This window comes from Suricata suricatta, chromosome 10, assembly GCF_006229205.1.
Source record: "Suricata suricatta isolate VVHF042 chromosome 10, meerkat_22Aug2017_6uvM2_HiC, whole genome shotgun sequence".
Classification (NCBI taxonomy): Eukaryota; Metazoa; Chordata; class Mammalia; order Carnivora; family Herpestidae; genus Suricata; species Suricata suricatta.
The window spans coordinates 26,831,083-26,849,992 of record NC_043709.1 but is presented as its reverse complement, the minus strand read 5'-3'; the positions used below and the strand labels follow the sequence as shown (position 1 = coordinate 26,849,992).

Genomic DNA, 18,910 nt, shown 5'->3' with positions numbered 1-18,910 from the left:
ATTCAAAACCCTCTTGACAAGAGTGTCAGACACTTCAGGAGATATTTCCAGGTTCATGAGTTCCCTTTTTGAAGCTTTGCAACTACAGAATACACCATTTTGGCAAACTAGCTTCAGAGGTGTGGGCCATTTTCGGGTTTCTCCACATTCCAGAACCGTTCTCTCTCTCCCCACAATACACACATTTAGGAGTTCCTGTCGGAGGCTGTGGCTAATGAAATGAAATAACACAGGCTTTGTTAGCCAGAGACCTAGGTGACCGTGGGAAATTTATTAACATCTTCGAGCTTCTATGCTCTCGTTGTAAAAGAAGTACAAGACTAGCTCTGAAGGGAGGTCATGAGTGTAAAAGAGAAGAAATGAGATCATTATGTAAAATGTGTATTTTGTAAAAAAAAAAAAAATTACACTGAGCAATGTATGAGAAGCACAATAAAGAGAATCTGCTGTGTCTCCCCCACATATAAATGTTACTTCCCTTCTCCCCCATCCTCATGGCACATGTCACTAGTGTTTGGAGCACTTAAACGGTAGTTGGTAATTCTCCCTTAGGGGAAGATAATAATGATGCTGACTTGGTCTCAGCCACAGTAAACCTTTACCCAGAGAGAAAAATAAAGTCTGCTAGCAAAAATCTGGCACCCTCCCTTACCAGTCTTTAGCAAAGACCTGATTCCCATGGGCAAAATGAGTAATTGCTACAGGAAAATAGGCCATGTGCTTTTATATAGTGAGAGGTGTTTTATGGTATTAGGTGGGTGATGAAAAAGTAATCACTATAATAATTTTATAACCTAGACATAAAAGAGAAAGAGTTGAGAAAGACCAGTTCTCTTGTTAAATATTTGCCATTTAATGTCTTTTTATCTTCGGGCAAGTCAATATATGTTCTTATAAATCAGCAAAAAGTAGGCTCAGATATTTGAGAGGAGGAATGGATTTTAGATGCCATGTGGAGCAATCTGTCTTTCACAGAGAGGAATCGACTCAAGACCAGAGGGGATGAGTGCCCAAGGTCAGGCGCCGCCATTTGTTTTGACTACCTCTAGAGAGACCTCATGACACGCACTGTCTCTCGCTGGCAAGTGAGGTAAGAGTTGCCCAAACTGAATTCTGACATAAGGTCAGTTATAAATGTGGGTGGCAGTCACCTTCTCTTTTATTATTGAGCAAATGCTCATCTGAACTTATTATCAGAACACATGTTCCAAGAGAGAAAGAATATGCATATATATGTGTGTGTGTGTATATATATATATATATTTTTTTCTTTTTTCCACATGTCAGAAAGCCAGGGCTAAGAGAATGTTCACATTTTGGAGAAAGATGGGATAAAACATTGCCATGAAATACAGACTTCTCATGAGTTGTTTGTGAAATCCTGGCTTCTGGAAAACAAACCAGAGCAGCAGAGAATAAAAGCCATAACCGTGTGGTTCTTGTGTGGGTGTATTGGACTGAACATACATATGATTGCATCATAGAAATGATCCACTGGAAAGAAGAATGTTCTGTTTCTCAATAAAGGGAGACGAGAAAAGAAATCAAAATTTGTTGAGCTCTCCTTGGCCCTGGAAGTGTTTGCAAATGGCAGAGTGAAGATTTGAACTAAGATTCAACTAAGTTTTAAACCCGGCTTCTTTCCCAATAGGTCAAAGAAATGTCCCAACTCCAACCTACTCCTGGGATATTGCCAAGCAAGCTTCTCTTCCAGCAGGGTGATTATAGTTTCCACAGAATTGTGTACAAGGTTGGGGGAAAGGCAAGTAGTTCCAATGTGCTTGGCATGAAGGCTGTGACTACAGGAACTAATCCAGACAAAGTAGTCATCACAGTTGATTGATCAGGGAGATTGGTTTTAGTAAACACAAATCTGTAGGTATCCTCATCACAGCATAACATAGAAGGACTAAACTGACTGGTGAGACTAATAGCTAAGGTCAGACCTTGTTTTGGAATCTAAATGTTCATTAAGATAAGAGAGAGGAGAAGCTTGCCCATTCACAGACTGTCAACAGTTAAGAGAGAGATTCATATGGAGGGAATTCCCCTTAAAATGACAAACTAAATATTTCAAGACTAAAATTTCGATGACACATTATGTGGTGTACAACCAATTCCCATATTATGAAAGGAATACATTAATAACTCATTCTTTAAAAACAAAACACAGTCCAAACTTTATACCCGAGCATTCTCCCATCTTGTAGAATCATCGAATTCTAAGTGTTCTTGTCCACCTTCCTTCCTCTGAGAAAGAGCATGTGGCTTTGAAAATTATATTCCCTAGGAGTCCAGAAGTGGAGAGCTTTTTGTGCTCACTGTTCAAGGCAACCTAGTGGTCCTGAGCCCAAATCAGTTGAAGATTTTTAAAATCAAAACACTTGAGGCAACCATCAACAAAAGGTTCCTTCATCTGCTATCTTCTAGTCCACTGGCAGCACATGAGTGGGAAAGCCCTCTTACTGACCTGAGAATCTAGAATTCCAGCCCATCCTTCCATCATCTCCAGTATCCTCCCCCATAGGAGGTCATCAAGTCAGTAATACTCACTGGCCATTTACAAGGTGACATTTAGCATTTATAGTACAGAAGACTTACTCAATTCCCCTAAACCTCAGCATTTTCATCTGTGAAACTGACAATGATAAAGCCAACTTCATAAGCCTAAGCCTGCACATTAGACAAGATGACATATATACAACACTTAGTGCATACCCTGATTCACAAAATACAGATTCATGGAACAACAGTAGAGTATAGCAGAGCCTAGTGATGCTAAATCTTGACTCCCACCTTACTGATTCTCTCTTCAGGCTTCTAGAACACCTTAACTAAGGCCTTAGACCCTGGGAAAGCTAAGGGTCTTAAGGAAAAGCTAAGTCTCAGGGCACCTGGGTGGCTCAGTCAGTTAAGCGTCTGGCTTCAGCTCAGGTCATGATCTCTCGGTTCGTGGGTTTGAGCCCCACATCAGGCTCTGTGCTGACAGCTAGCTAAGAGCCTGGAGTCTGCTTCGGATTCTGTGTCTCCTTCTCTCTCTGACCCTCCCCTGCTCGTGCTGCCTCTCTCTGTCTCTCAAAAATAAATAAAAAACATTAAAAAATTTAAAAAGAAAAAAAAGGGAAAGCTAAGTCTCTTCTGGACAGACTTGATGTACTTTGCGTTTTAATTCTATTCCTATAGGTAGAAATTAATCTCTTCTCCATCTCTTACAGAGTGAGCTGGTTGTTCCCATTTCCTGATCTCTAGCCCCCAAATCTCTTGCATAAGTTTCCCTCTTACAGTTCCTGCCCGGTTATATTTCATGGTTCTGTTTTTTTTCAGCTGCTCTTAATTAATTCAAAATTTCCCAGGTTTTCTTTAAGGCCTTAGTTTGTTTTCTCAGACACTTCTCTTAAATTGCATCCTTTGTCCTCAGTCACTTGGAATCCACATTGATTCTTCTGTTTTCCACACTTCTTACCCTAAACAATTACATAAACATAAGTGAGCTTCTAAACATAGGTGGGTGGAAAGTTGGGATGTGTATGTGTTATTCACTCATCCATCCATTCATTCATTCCTTGTACACTACTTATTGAACACTGCTAGTACTTGGCATTTTTTAAATTTCAAGAAAGTAATTCCACTTCTCAAGAAACTTAATCTGGAGGAAGTTAAACTAAATTTTTAATTCAATATGTCATAAGGTTTACAATAAATCAGTGGTTCTCACCATTGGTTATACATTAGAATTTCCTGGATACATTCAATAGAGAAGCCTGATCCCAGCCCAGACAGTTGTAGTAATCAAGCTCCCTGAGGACAGCCTGGGTGTTGGTGTATTTGATACCTTTTCTGCTGACTCCATTGTGCAGCCATATTTGAGGTTCCCTTAGATAGAGAGAAGCATGGGATGTTTTGAGACCCCAAGGAAGATCCTCTTATCCTAACTGATGATCTACCAAAGGCTTCCAAGAGGAGAGACAGCACATGAGTTTAATCTTAGCAGGTGGGTTGTCCAGCTGAAGATGTGGGAAGGATCATTCCAAGTATAAAGGAATAAGGTGAGTTCATAGAACTGCAAATAATTCTGAGTAGAGTTTAGAGAGTGCTAAAGTGTTTAAACTCTATCTGGCAAGGAAAAGGGAACCATTGGAGGACCATAGCAGGGAAATTGTGTGATTAGTCTCATGCACATCTGCAGTGCCAAGACATCGACCGGGGAGGGAATTTTACTTTCATTGTAACGTTACCCCTGCAAGAACTATCTCCCCTTTAATAAAACCTTCAAAACTGTTGGCACCTCCGTTGGTGTCAGACATTACAAACAGGAAACTCTACCCATGAGCTAACCTTTGCCCCATCCTTTCCTGAAACAAAGAACAGCTGTTCTCTCACTTGGATTTGCCTCGAGTAAAGGAGGGCCCCTTGGTATTCTCAGCTGACTGCAAATAAATGACCGGGCTTCACACAGATTAGTCATCAGTACATGCAGATGATGGCAGAGTCAAATGCATAAAAACATTTTAGCTTTTAAAAGTGTTTTGTCTCTGATAAGGTGCTGTCACCAACAGTGGGGGGCGGGGGGCCAGGGATCATAGCTGCTAGAAGAAAATACAATTCATTCCCTGGAAGAAGACCTAAACTTAAAAAAAAAAATGGAGTTGCAATGATACTTTGAGGACTCTTACCTTATTTTCAGTACATAAGCCCATTCAGTCATCAACCAAACCTTTAGAATCGCTATAGCGTTGCTTGTGGTTGTGGATGTTATGTTGGTTTTTGTTTGGGTTTGGGGGGTTTTTTGCTCTAAATCTAAGATACACTATACATCAGACAATATTTCAGGGCAGAAGAAGAGGAAAAGAAAAGAGAAGGAGAAAGGAAAGAGGAGGAGGAGGAAGAAAAGGAGGAGGAGAAAATAGGAGGGGAGGAGTAGGAAAAATTAAATGTACAATGTTTTAACTGTAAAATACTCTTATTGCAAAAAGGTTGAAATATATGCGTGTGGGCAGGGATGGGGAAAGGGTAGCTCTGTAATAAAAATGCCAAGGAAGAAAACCAAAGATTGTTAAAGGAACTAAGAATTGTACTATCAATGGCTTCCAAAGCTTTGGAAGACAGAGACATCTGAGGTCCAGAAAGAGTGGGAGATTTGCTTCAGCTTCTAGAGGGAGTTACTTGATAGTGAAGTCAAAACCAGAAACCTTAATCTCTCAACCTCAAGCTTGGTTTGCTTTCCATGACACCAGAATATTCCAAAAAATTTCTGAGAAGAAAAAAAAAGTTGCATGATTTCTCCTTGTATTTATAGCTGAGGAAACCAGTCAGAGATAAAGAATGTAAATAAAGAAAATATATTATAACTAAGTAATGTTAGCAAAGCAACAAGCAAAAGATCATAGCGCTCCATTCTCAACGAGCCTTTTGTTAGTGTACCCAATAGTTGTTATCTTGAATACATGGCACTTGCATATCAAATTGCATTTGGTGTGTCAAAATGACTGGTTTTACTTATTCTTGGGTTCCTAAGGCTAATTATTATTTTTAACACCTTTTGATATGCTAAGTGAGGCAAGTAAGAGCTGGATTTCTCATGCGTTCATTAGTCATCACCATCAATCTCACATACATTATTTTTTTTCTTGCTACCTTCAAAGTGTCGATAAATTATTATATTTGAGCCTTATAGGAACATCATAAAGCAGGTTTTACCTTAGCATTCCTAGGAAAAATATACTTCATTGGCAGAATGCTGGTGAGGCATGTGGTATTGGACCACATAGTTTCAAATCCTTCCTCTGTCACTCACTGGCTATGTAGCCTTTAGTCAGTTACTCAACCCTTCTGTGCCCCAGTGCCTCATCTGCAATATGTAGCCACTGGAATAGCTGTCACCTGCACCTGTTTCTAAAACTGCATGGAATACGGGCCACTGGGTGGCTCAGTCAGTTGAGCGTCTGACTCCAGCTCAGGTCATGATTTCACATTCATGAGTTTGAGCTCCGCATCACTGCTGTCAGTGCCCGCCTTGAGTCTTTTGTCCCCTCTCTCTCTGCCTCTCCCCTGCTCACACTCTTTTTCTCAAAAATGATTAAACATTTATTTTTAAAAAAGAATTTCATGGAGTCATCCACACAAAGTAAGTCACCTGCTATATTCTAACTATCCAATATTGTTAGCTACACTATCCATTTATAAATGATATATGGCTGGCCTCTAATAACTAACAGTTAATGAATGCTTATTATGTACTAAGTATCCTTCTAACAACTTCCTAAGTAGTAACTCATTTAGTGTTCATATGACTGTTTGAGGTGAGAACAATTATTACCATCTCTGTTTTACAAATGAGAAAATTGAGACACAGAGAGTAAAGTCACTTATCCAAAGTTTCACAGCTGACAGATTGTAGATCCCACACTCCAACTCAGCCTGGTTTCAGGCTCTGCTTTGCTGTCTCCCAGGAAGGGCTGCGTGTTAGACATAGGGGCAGTGAAAAGCACACAGGTCCTGCCCTCAAGGAGCTCACTGAAAACCAATGCAGTGTGATAAGCCCTAAGAAAGGGAAGCCCTCTTCACAATGGTGGCACAGAAGAGGGAGTTCTGAACTCTTCCCGGGAGCTTGGAAAAGTATCCGCTACTTCCAGCCCTCCTATTACTCAGACACCAACCTAAGAATTCCAGTGTTACCAAACCTCACGTTCCTTTCCCATGACACTTGATACCCTCTGCTGAAAACTCACACCCAGATTCCAGGTCCGTGACCATCTTTATATACCAGCTCAGTCATTTTCATGATAACCTTTCTAACATCCTAAATTTCCTCTCCGTGGGTTGTCAAGCAAATACATTCTTGGCACTCAGTGAGAACTCCTGTTCAAAATGCCACACATTACAAAGTCGATGATTCAACACACATCTCTTGAGTGCACCCAATCCGTAAGCTGCAGTGTTAGAAATGAATTCACACTCCTCTTATGCCACCGTGCCATCTCTCCCGAGAGTGAGACCTATGTTTCTTCTGTGTTTAGTTTCTCATACGTATATTATGATTTCTGCTATTGCAAAACAGGACGTTGTTTAACCAAGTTCTTATGGGAGGAAGCATGGCCCAGCAAGCAGAACAATGATTTGAAAGTCCTGGGTTCTATTTTCAGCTCCAGTGTTGACTGGCTGTGCATTCAGCCCTAGGAAGGTCAAAAGCAGAATGGCCTTGTGTCGATGACTTTTTCTGTATGTACAGCTCTGGATGGAAAACAAATCAGGCATCTGGCTCTCAGCCTTGAAGAGCTGTGGTCTTTGGAGAATAGATGTGTAGTCACACTTTGTTTTCCTTTTTAAAGCAAAAGAACAAAACAAACTCTCTGGGGAAAGAATGCGCTGGCAGAGAATAGAAGAGAGAAACCAAATAACCTTTGAAACAATCGGGGGGTTGAGGGATTGTCTCAGCCATTCAGATCAAAGAAGGCGTTTTGGGGTAAGTTGGGGTTGCCTGTCTTTGAAAACGGAATGGGCTAAGGTGTGAAAAATTTCTCCAAACTTCGACAATAGCAGGAGTCAGAACTCTGTCTTTAGGGGGCGGCAAGAATCCCAGTGGGTAAGGCTTGTGGGCAAACTGGGAAGCACAGGCTTGCTCGAGAGTGGTCTGCTGCTATCCAGCTGCTTGTCATGTGGAGAAGTAGGACATTGTTACCTGAATAAATGAGCTTTCAAGAGAAATTAAACAGAATTTTGACATTAAAACTCTTAGTTTTTAAATGATGGGAGCTAATCAACTTTTAAAGAGGCACTGAGTAGGCAAAGCCAAGCATATCATATGAGGGCAATGTGCTTTCCATGTCCCTTTTATGTGGAGATGGGATGCCTGAACATGACATTCAGGATGAACTGTCTTTTCTTTTTATAACTGGGACTCCCAACTCTAGTATCATTTCTGATGGTCTTAATGTGTTTTGGCTCAATTGGAACCAGGACTGACAACGGAAAATGGCTGGGTAAACAAGGGTATTGTTGTAAATGTCAAACACAATCCAAGCCAAAGGATGAGAACAAGCCCTAGCATGGGTAAGTATTTATAGGGGAAATTAATTTGTTGTCTGATGGCCATGAACTGGGCAGTAGAGCAGAGTGAGCCTTTTACAAGCGATATTCAATCTCCATCCACATTCTAATGGCTGTAAAACTAACCATATGAAGCTAATAATTGGTGCATAAAACTAATACTTTCCATTTTTTTCTCTCTTATTTTGTAGGCTTTATGCATTATAAAAAACATGATTAAGACTTGGTGGTTACACTCCTGGATGGTTCTTACTTCGGCTTTTGTTCCTCTTGCTCATTTCTCATAAAAAAATATTAGTGTGGATTGAGTATATCAAGTCACCTGCAGTGAAAAAATAAATGGGGAGATTTCTCTTGCCTAAGTGTTTTAGAAGAGGCCCCATATAGCTGGTGCCAAGGAGTCTCAGAAAACTAGATGGCAGCTTACCTATGAAGGGACCTGCTAAGAGGTTATGGACATGTTCCACCCATATTATCACACTGGCAATCTCTAACCTATCAAGCATGACTTTAGGAAAGCTGGCACTGAGGATTATTTAGAAGTTGTAATCAATTTAGTAAGTGTCCCCATCCTCATTCTCCATGCCATTAGATGTGTTTCTTCCTTAACACAAACCAAAAGAGAAGTATGTCTATGAAACCACTGGGAGAGCTTGATATATATCTTCTGGACTTTATGAGACATGGCAACATGTCAACTCATACTTGAAAACACAGGACTGTGGCCTGAACTACTTTTTTCTAGGGTCTAAGATCAAGATATATTAGGAATAATTAGCACTTCAAGAATTTGGTGGGGCAAATAAGGACCCTATTTAAGAAAGGTAGATTGGGTCATCTTGGGAGAGATTGTTTGGAAGGGTGACATGACCCCATTAGTGGGGATGTACCACTAAAAGCCAAGAGGATGAAGAAGACATAACTGGTTAATCTGAGAAGGCATAACTACAGTCAGGAGAACAATTATTGCTAGATGCCCTATAATGTAGACAAAGGGAGATATCTTAAAAAAAAAAAAAAAAAAACACCTTACCAAATGTCCCATGAGAGCAAAGTCAAACTACATTCAGAGTCCACTACATTCAGAGGGTCACAGCAGGTTTATAATAACACCCAGGGGCACCTGGGTGGCTGAGTCGGTTAAGCCTCTAACTTCGGCTCAGGTCATAATCTCATGGTTCATGAGTTCCAGCCCCATGTGAGGCTCTGTGTTGACAGCTCAGAACCTGGAGCCTGCTTTGGAATCTGTGTTTCCTTGTCTCTCCCCCCTCTTCCCAAAATTTAAAAAATCATAATAACATGCTCAGGTTTACTCCACTTTTCTATCTTCCCTTGATTGCCCAATGTTCCCTGTCTCTGGAGAAAACATAAATCACAGCCACTGAAGAGGGCAACAACACAAAGGGAAGGAAGTAAAGAAATCAACCTGCCTCCTTCTCCTACTCCCAGATTTCCAACACAAGTGATAACAGAGCTGTGAGAGGAGATGGCTAAGGTTCGTGTGGATTAGACTTTCTACTGCACCAAACTTTTCACTACCTTAAAAAAAAAAGTAGGGCTTTGGGATTTGTTTTGTTTTCATTTATCCCCTGTTGGTAACCAGAAAAGCCAATGGAGAACGTCCCAGAGTTTTATTGGTTAGTGGAACCTGGGGGTTGGAGATGAATATCAGTTTTGGAGGGGCAGAAGGAAAATAAAAGTTGCTTTCTATGTGTTACCTACCAAGTCCAACTCAGACAATAAACAAGTTTAACTTGAATACTTGCTCTATAAAATATGTATATATTATAAAAATACATATACCTATGTATAGAATACTTTTTAAATTAAAAATATATAACATATATAATTTGTAATATAAGATATTATATAGTGTGTGTGTGTGTGTGTGTGTGTGTGTGTGTGTGTGTATGGGTTCAATATAACAAGGGTGTGATGTAAAGAAGTCACAATCATCTCTTCAAATTCTTATCTTTACAGTCAGCTTTGCTTCCTGAAAAATGTACGGGATTACAGCAGAATTTCTGCAGGATGTTAACAGGTATTCCCTAAAAAACAGTTCAAAGATATTGGTGAAAGCCTAGTTGACTCAAAAAATTAAAGAGGTTTAGTTACTATAGTTCTTTTAGGAATCTTTAACAGATTAATATGTGCTTTGAGTTTACAAAAAAAGGGACTTTGGATATAGCATTTCCAATGCTATGTCCACACAATGTTTTTATTTCCCAAACTGTAGGCTTTTATCCAGTAAATATTTGCTGAACACATACCATGTACAGGCATGATGGATAGGTGATGGAGATTAATTGAATACATCAGATATGGTTCCTCCTCTAAGGCCCCTGAAAAGTCTTATAAGTTAACAGGTTGCTTATTTTAGTCCTTGTTCTTCAGAATTTTCTTTAAAAAGATCTGTTCTGTGCCATCTTCCCATATTTCTGCCACTGAAAAGCTATTTGTTAACACAAATACACAAGTTACCTGGGCACAAATTTGCCTTGTAAGAGAAATTTGTTTATATAAAACATAATAAAAATGTGCATTCATAAACAAGCATGACAAAAATGCTCTAGTCACCTTTTCTCCCTCTTTGGTCAGTGTTAGCTAAGAATGCAAACCCTTGATAAAGTCACAAAGCCATCTGCCTCTTTTCTCTTTTCTGCCTTGATTTGATTCCTTCCCCTGTACCAGACCATCAAATCCCCACATTTTCTCCCCTCTGCTCACTCAGGAGAGATCTGACATCAGCTTATTTGAATTTGTTTGGTCTTCCTGTGAGGCATTTCCACAGCGGTTAGAGTCATGTGTTATCTTATTATCCCAAGAGATATTCTGATCTGGGTCTTTCTTAGGCTATGGCTCTTCTCTATTCCCAACTGATTACATTCAGTTAATCAGGGCACCTGAATCTGATGAGTATATGAAAGAAAACATGGAAGATGTAAATAAACTTTTCTTTGATCCTGGATAAATTTGATCATGCCCAGCTTTCTGAGTAAGGATTAGTAGGAACTTTGTGCCTGAGTAGCTGTGAACATATCAGATGTCAAAGTACATATCCCACTGGGCCTAGACACATAGTTACTTCTTCTTCCCTTCTGGTCACTATAAACTTGATGGGAATTTCCATTACTGGGAGAGACTCAAATATCCCAGCCACTATGCCCTGAAATGCAATCTTTTGCTCCACTTCCTCTGTGAATTGTTAACTCTTTCCTTCTAAGTTTCTTGCAAACTACCAGATTCTCAGCCCAATGAGCATGCGTCCTGGATCTAGGGATCTTATCCATGAAACTTTGTGGCAAAACTACATGCTGAATCACAGTAGTTGATTTCATAGTTATTTGGATTATTGAAGTAAGTCTATAAAAAGTATTTTTATCGATTTTTTAGGACCTTGTCATATTCATCATATTTCTCAAATATATCTCAACTTTTTCCCCCTATAGCCATCACACATTTGTGTCTAGCCATTATCATCTAAGACCACTATAATAGGTCTCAACTGGTCTTCCCAATTTTACTTTTGTCCTCTCTAATTTTTCACATAGAAGAATAAATGACCCTAAAAATAAATCAGGGTTTCTTCTTCTGGCCAAAACAGAGCAACAGGAACAACTTGAAACAATTAGAATACTGAAGTATGTGTGTGGGTGCATGTGTGTATTTATATATTTAACAACTTTCAGATATTGACCCAAATGTAGTACAAGGCTGTGATCCCCCAAATAAGGGAAGCCAACAATGTGACTAGGAGTGACCAACCATTTTTGTTTGCCTGGAACTTAAAGAGCTTCCAGAACATGAGACTTTCAGGGCTGAAACCGGAATAGCCCTGGCTATCAGAAAAGTCGTTCATCCTAAAAGCCCTGTGATTTCACCAGCTGACTGCTTGTAGTTTCCAGGCTGCAGAACAAGAAGAAGAGGATCCAAATGTAGCCTGCCAGTCTTGATAAGTTGAGAAGAGAGAGACGGGCATTTAAAGAAACAAGAAGGCTACTCTTCGAAGGGTGAGTAGAAGAAAGAAGAACGTTGCACACAGGAGAGCTGCCCTCTACAGATATGGAGAAGTGTTTCCTCGAGTTATTGGTTGAATTTTGATCTGCGCATTCGGGGGAGGCAACTACCTGAGACTGTGGAAATACCAGAAAGAGTTGGATGGGAAAACCCTTAGAGCTCATGCAGGACTGAGATTAGTTTGTTATCCTAAAAGCAAGAATGAAAATACTTCATTGGTGTAATTCTCATGGAGACACCATCTTAGTGACGGGATAAATTAGCCCTAGACTAAAGACTGCTCTAAACCCACTCTAACAAAGCTTACAGGATAGGATCCAACTGTTTCCAAGTAACTTAATCACATGCCAGGAAAAAATTTAATATTACTTTAAAAATACAGTAAAATTCATAAATCCAAGAACAAATCAATGAATATAGAAATACCCAGAAATGACCAAGATGCGGAAACTAGTGAGCAAGGATGTAAAAATATCTAGTATAAATATTCTTTATATGTTAAATAAGGTAGAGGAAAAGATGAGCATAAAAAAGAGAAAATTCGAGAATATAAAAATACTCAAATAGAACTTCTAGAAAAGAAAAATATATCTAACATAAAAAATACACTAGATGAATTTATAACAGATTAGACACCATAAAAGAAAATATCAGTGAATTTGGACATAGAGCAAAAAAGAAAATCTAAAATAAACATAGAAAGAAAGAAAGACTGAGAAAAACAAACAAGAAATCAGTGAGACATGGGACAATATTACTGGCATAAAATACATGGAATTCAAGTTCCAGAAAGAGAAACAGGGAGGGGCGCCTGGGTGGCTCAGTCGGTTAAGTCTCCGGCTTCAGCTCAGGTCAGATCTCACATCCGTGGGTTCAAGCCCCGCGTCAGGCTCTATGCTGACAGCTAGTTCAGAGCCTGGAGCCTGCTTCAGTTCTGTGTCTCCTTCTCTCTGCCCTTCCCCCTCTCATGCTCTGTCTCTCTCTGTATCAAAAATAAATAAAACATTAAAAAAAAAAGAAACAGGGAACAGAATAATAATAATGAAAATGAAATAATAATGGTTAAAAATTCCAATATTTGATTTCAACTATGAACAACACACCCAAAGATCCAAGAATTTCAAGAAATCTTAAGCAGGAAAAGAACTTTGGAAAAAAAGTTTTAAAAAAGATCAAAATGAGCTTGGGGGGGGGTCCACAGAGGGGGTGGGAAACAACAGTGATAAAGACTGTAGTTCCTTGAAAAAAACAAGATGAAAAGGCAAATTATATAGAGAAGAACAAAAGTAAGGATGAAGGTAAACTTACATCAGAAACTATTCAAACTAAAAAATACTAGAAAGACATCTAAAATACTGAAAGACAAAAAATATTTCTATTGAGAAGTCTTTAAAAAGTAAAAATATCTTACTAAAATTAAGCCAAATAAAATTTTTCAGACAAACCAAATGGGGGATGATTCATCACCAGCAAATGTTGACTTCAACAAATATTAAGGAAAATTCTTTACGCCGGTAAAAAATGACAACAGGTGGAAACTTGGGTTTATATTAGAAATAGACAAAATTTGGGTCAACATAGAATAGATTTTTTGGGTCATTTTCCAACCTCTTTAAAAGATGGGCAGCCCTTCAAAGAAGAAAAGCAATGAATAGTAATTTTTATGTCTTAAGTAGAAGTGAAGAATATGGCAACAAAGCAGAAAGTATCAAACAGAAAATGGATATATGCAATGTTGTAAGGTTCTTAAGTGTGAAGTGGTATACTATAAATATGTATATTGTAAACCCCATAGCAATCACTAAATAATTTTAAAAGTTATAGCTAATCGACCAATAGTAAAAATGAAACAGAATAATAAAAATATGCCCCTAATACAAAAAATAATGGAAAGAAGAATAAATAATAAAAGATAAATAAATGACAAATAACAATATGGAAGATTTAAAGCCTACATTCAATGTAAAAGTTCTAGACACTTGAATTAAATGACTGATACTGTTGGATTGAATAAAAAGCCAACTGTATGATGGCTGAAAGATACCACTTAATATGTAGAATTTAATAATTAAAAAGAAAAGAATGGCAAAAGGTAAACCACTCAAACTCTAACTCAAAGAAATTGTTTTTTTTTTAATGTTTATTTTTGAGAAAGAGCTCAAGGGGGCAGGGGCAGAAACAAGGGGATAAAAGATCCAAAGCAGGCTCCGCACTGACAGCAGCAAGCCATATGTGGAACTAGAACTCACAATCTGCAAGATCATGACCTGAGGCGAAGTTGCACGCTCAACCAACTAACCCAGCCAAGTGTCCCTAATCAAAGAAATTCTGAAGTGACTGTATTAATATCTGGCATTTTATGGTTCCAACTATGAAAGGAAATTTCAATACTTCACTCTCAGTAATTGATCACAAAAGTGGAGAGTAAATCAGTGAGGATATAGAGTATTTGGCCACTAGAACAACACTATCAACCAATTTCACCTAATTAACGTTTGTAAAGTACTCCATCCAACAATATCAGAATATACTTTATTTTCAAGGGCACACAGAGTATTCAATAAAATAAAACAGATATTATTATGAGCCATAAAACAATTCTCAATAAATTTAAAGGATTAATATTATTCAAAATATGTTCTCTGGCCATCAGAGAATTAAGCTATAACTCAATACTAGAAATATATACCTGTAAAAACTCTCCAAATATTTGGAAATTGACCCATGGATCAAAGAGAAAAATCACAAAAAATACTAGAAAGTATTTTGATCTGAATGAAAACAAAAATATATCAAATTTATGGAATGGAACTAGGCAGTACTTAGGAAGAATTTTATAGCATTAAATGTTTACATTGGAAAAGAAGGAAGATCAAATCAATGATCTTAGCTTCCACCTTAGAAAACTAGAAAAAGAAGAGGAAATTAAGCCCAAAGTGAGCAGAATAGAAACAAATTAATAAAATAAAGCTACCCTAATTGAACACTTACCATGACCCCATATGGTCTTAAGAGACTTATACCCAGTACCTGTTTTAATCTAGGTCACAACTTTATGCGTTATTCATGATTATTATCCTATTTTTCAGATGAAGAAGTTGAACCTTGGTGAGGTTTAGTAATGCTTCCAAGTTCATGTAGTTAGTTAAGAGCCAGAATTATGAGTTAAACCAAAACCTCTATGCAACATCCTCCAGACTTAATTGAACATATTTAAACTGTTAAGCATATTTTATCTTCAAGTTTGATATCTATCTCTTGTATATATACATTACAATATATAATATAATACACATACTATATGTTATAGTCATCTATCATATGTATAATATACACACATATGTATAGTATATACACATACTATATAATATATATGATATAGTATGCAAACTATAAGATATAGTACACATACTATATGTATATATGTACATATGTATATGTTGTATATGTATTACATAAATTACATATGTCATATATAGTTATACATATGTATACACACATATACAAATTCTTTATTAATCTACAATCAAAATTCTCCATTGTCCTAGCATGTTGGGAAAAAAGTTTGGAGATCAGCCTTTGCTATTGTCATCTCTGAAAATTGTTCTATCAGTGAAATGATCCACCATGAAGGACATCTGTGGAAACACAGTCTATGACTATAGCCCATGAATAATTTCCACTTGCTCCTGCCAGTCTATCAAGCTACGTGTCCTTGAGTCACAGAGACACGGATGGGCAGCTGAGGGTATCACAGCATGTTCCATGGCTACCATAACTCACTCCAGTGTTAACATCTGCTCACACAATACCTCCAGTTTCCCCAAAATATTATGCAATCAAACTTGCATTCTTTACTTGAGAGCCAAATGCAACTCTCTCCAAGCATGAAGGCGTGAAGAGCATTGAATACTTGACTTTCATTCTAGGATAGCTACACAATTACTCTATCATCTTGGGCAAGTCCCTTTTGGATTCTGTTTTCCCACTTTTGATCTTCATTGTTTTTTTCAGTTGTTAAATGGAAGGAGGAAGCACCCTCAATGCCCTTTCCACCTACACAATTGACAACTTTGAACACCTTATTAGTGTGACTCCTGCATTTTCAGTTCCCAGTCTCCATGAAAGTGAAAGACAGAACGCAGTATTCATCTACTCCAAATCTTCCAACGGCTCCCCATTTCACTAGAATGAAACCTTAAGTCTTTACAATGAACTATAAGGCCCCACAGCATAATTTTCCCCCACACCCTCTGCTCAAACTCCTGTTATTTTGTGACTATATCTAGTACTCTTCCCCTCTATATTAATTTTCTAGGGCTGGCATAACAGAATACCACAGAATGGGTGACTAAAACAACAGACATTTATTTACTCACAGATCTGGAGGCTGGAAATCCAAGCATGATCACTGGGTTTAGTTTCTTCTGAGGTAGCTCTCCTTGGTTTGCAAATAACCACTTTTTGGCAATATTCCTCACATGGTTTTCCCTCTGGTGTCTCGTGTGTCCAAATTTTCTCTTCTTACAAGGATGCCAGTTGAATAGGATTAGAGCCCATGCTAATGGCCTCATTTTAACCTAATCATCTCTTAAAAGGCCCTATCTTCAAATGCAGTCACATTCTGATGTACGAAAGGTAGGGCTTCAACATATGAAATGTGAGGGGACACATATAACACATAACACATAACACCATCACTCTGCTCCAGCCAAACGGGCCTTCTGTATGTTCTTGAAACACACTGTTGTCATTGCACTGACTATTCCTGGGCTCTCAAACGCTGCAAAATGGTGTCTACGGCAATCTGATAACTTTGAGGATGCTCTCCATAACTGACTAGACATGGCAAGCCTTGGCTAGAACACTATTTTTGTAAGATTTATCCTGAACTTCTCTTGGTCTCCTTGCTTCCCATTCTTTTTCAGTTTGTTCCCTTTTGCCTCCTTCAGTTCCTTATAGGAAACGCCTTTACAGTTTGGTTTCCCTTGCTGCATTCAGTCCATCAGGGTATGACTTCTATGCTCTCTTCTGGCATGGCCACCATATTAGATGTGCTGATTCATTCATGCCAAAAAAGTTGAATTATCGAATACCAGATTATGTGCCCATCGCTGTTAGAATCTAGGGATACACACAAAAACATCAAGATTAAAATTAATTAGGACTCATACAGTATCTACTACTACTAGAATACAGTAGCAAGGTACACAGGGCACTCTCAGAGCCCAGAAGAGTGACATTAAAACGAATAGACATCAGGAAGTCTTCTAGAAAGAAATGGCAATAGAGCTGAAGTTTGAAGAATAGACAACAGTTTTTTCTGGCTTATAGTGGGGAAAGGCATTTTCTAGGCTGTGTTCGCATCATGTGTGAGAGTGTGGAAGGGTGAAACAGCATGATATGGACGGAACTAAGGACATGCTTCAGGATGTGGATAACGAGGCTCAACTGGGGGTAGATATTGGGGCAGAAATCAAAATCATATCTGCAAATATATGTCACTTGGAAGGCCTGAGTGCTCCTGGAGAGCGTTACCAGATTTTGAACAGGGGGTAAATTTGGTCAGATCTCCAACTGAGGAAGTGAGTCTGCCATCACTCAAGAGGATGATTTATAAGAACTGGTTCTAGAAAACAAGAAAGGCCAGTTAGAAAGTTACTGTAACAATTTGGCTATGAGAAACTAAGGGTCAGAATCAAGCAGAATGGGATGTATGGTTGTACAATAAATTAAGGAAATTGAATCCACAGGATTGGTGTTGGGTATAGATGTGGGACTTGAACAAGAAGAAAACATCTGAACTGACTTCCAGGTTTCTGGGTTTGGCAGTGAAAAAGACAGTGATATTATGTGTTCTGAGAAGGAGGGGAAAGAAATTCGGTTACAGGCATACTGAGTGTCTGGGAGACATGCAAAAGAGATGTCCCAAAGGCAGCTGTATTTATAATTTTTGTAAACACTGAGTGACAGTATAAGAGAGTTTGGACTGATTGAAACCTATCTATCTGCTTTGTTCTCCTTGTAAGAGTTCTGTTCTCCTAATCACACCTTAGAATCTTAAGCAAAAGGAAGAATGCTACAGTTATTTTTTTATGAGACCAAGTATAACTAAAAAGGTAAAGTACATTCACAACCTCTCTCCCAAAATGCGGCATCTCCTAGGGTGCAGATGTCCCTTGGATCCCAAAAATGTGACAAGGCACAAACACTGACCACATTAAAGTGACCATACAGTAATCTCTCAATTCCTACTATGAAACAAAATATAATGATTAATGCAAAAATATAGTGTTTCACAGATAACCAGATGTTTTCTTTTGACTGAAAAACTCTAGTGAAGTAGGCAAAAAAGACAAAGTATTCTGGCTTTTATTTTCCTGATGAGAAAGCTAACAAAGAGATTAAGTGACTTGTCCAAGGTCATACTTAATCCGCAGTGAGCAGAGTAAGTCTTCTGACTCTTAATCTTGCTCTTTCCAAGACACGCATGTTCCCCAGAAGAGCATGCTTACAAAGGATATATAATCCACTCCCCACAACAGTTTAGCAATAATAGCAATTTAATCTTCTGAGTAATCAATCCAGGCTTTTCCATTTACCAGTGAAATTCCAGGTGGAAACTATAGAACTTGAAACTCTACCTTTCCCATTTCTGTATTGATTCTATTTGATGGTGAGCGATATTAACGGGATACATACTAGCATCTCCTATTTCACAACCAAGCCCTTCAAAGCAGAGCAGCCCACAATGCAGAAGGTGCCAAGTTCCCTTCTTGGCTCTAAAGGGTGGTTAATCCTGACCTCTCTCTTCTGTCCAACTGCTTAGGGATAACTGGCTTTCATT

At 38.5% G+C, this 18,910-nt stretch overlaps 2 long non-coding RNA genes across 2 annotated transcripts; both read left to right on the top strand.

Annotated features, from left to right (window-relative positions):
• Positions 1-7,198: 7,198 nt before the first annotated feature.
• LOC115305602 lies at positions 7,199-9,071 on the top strand. Its single transcript, XR_003914879.1, has 2 exons — positions 7,199-7,462; positions 7,957-9,071. It is a non-coding gene; the product is annotated as an uncharacterized LOC115305602 (long non-coding RNA).
• A 218-nt stretch (positions 9,072-9,289) lies between these two features.
• Positions 9,290-16,091, top strand: LOC115305601. The gene is made up of 4 exons (XR_003914878.1): positions 9,290-9,541; positions 10,027-10,087; positions 11,945-12,056; positions 16,078-16,091. It is a non-coding gene; the product is annotated as an uncharacterized LOC115305601 (long non-coding RNA).
• Positions 16,092-18,910: the final 2,819 nt, after the last annotated feature.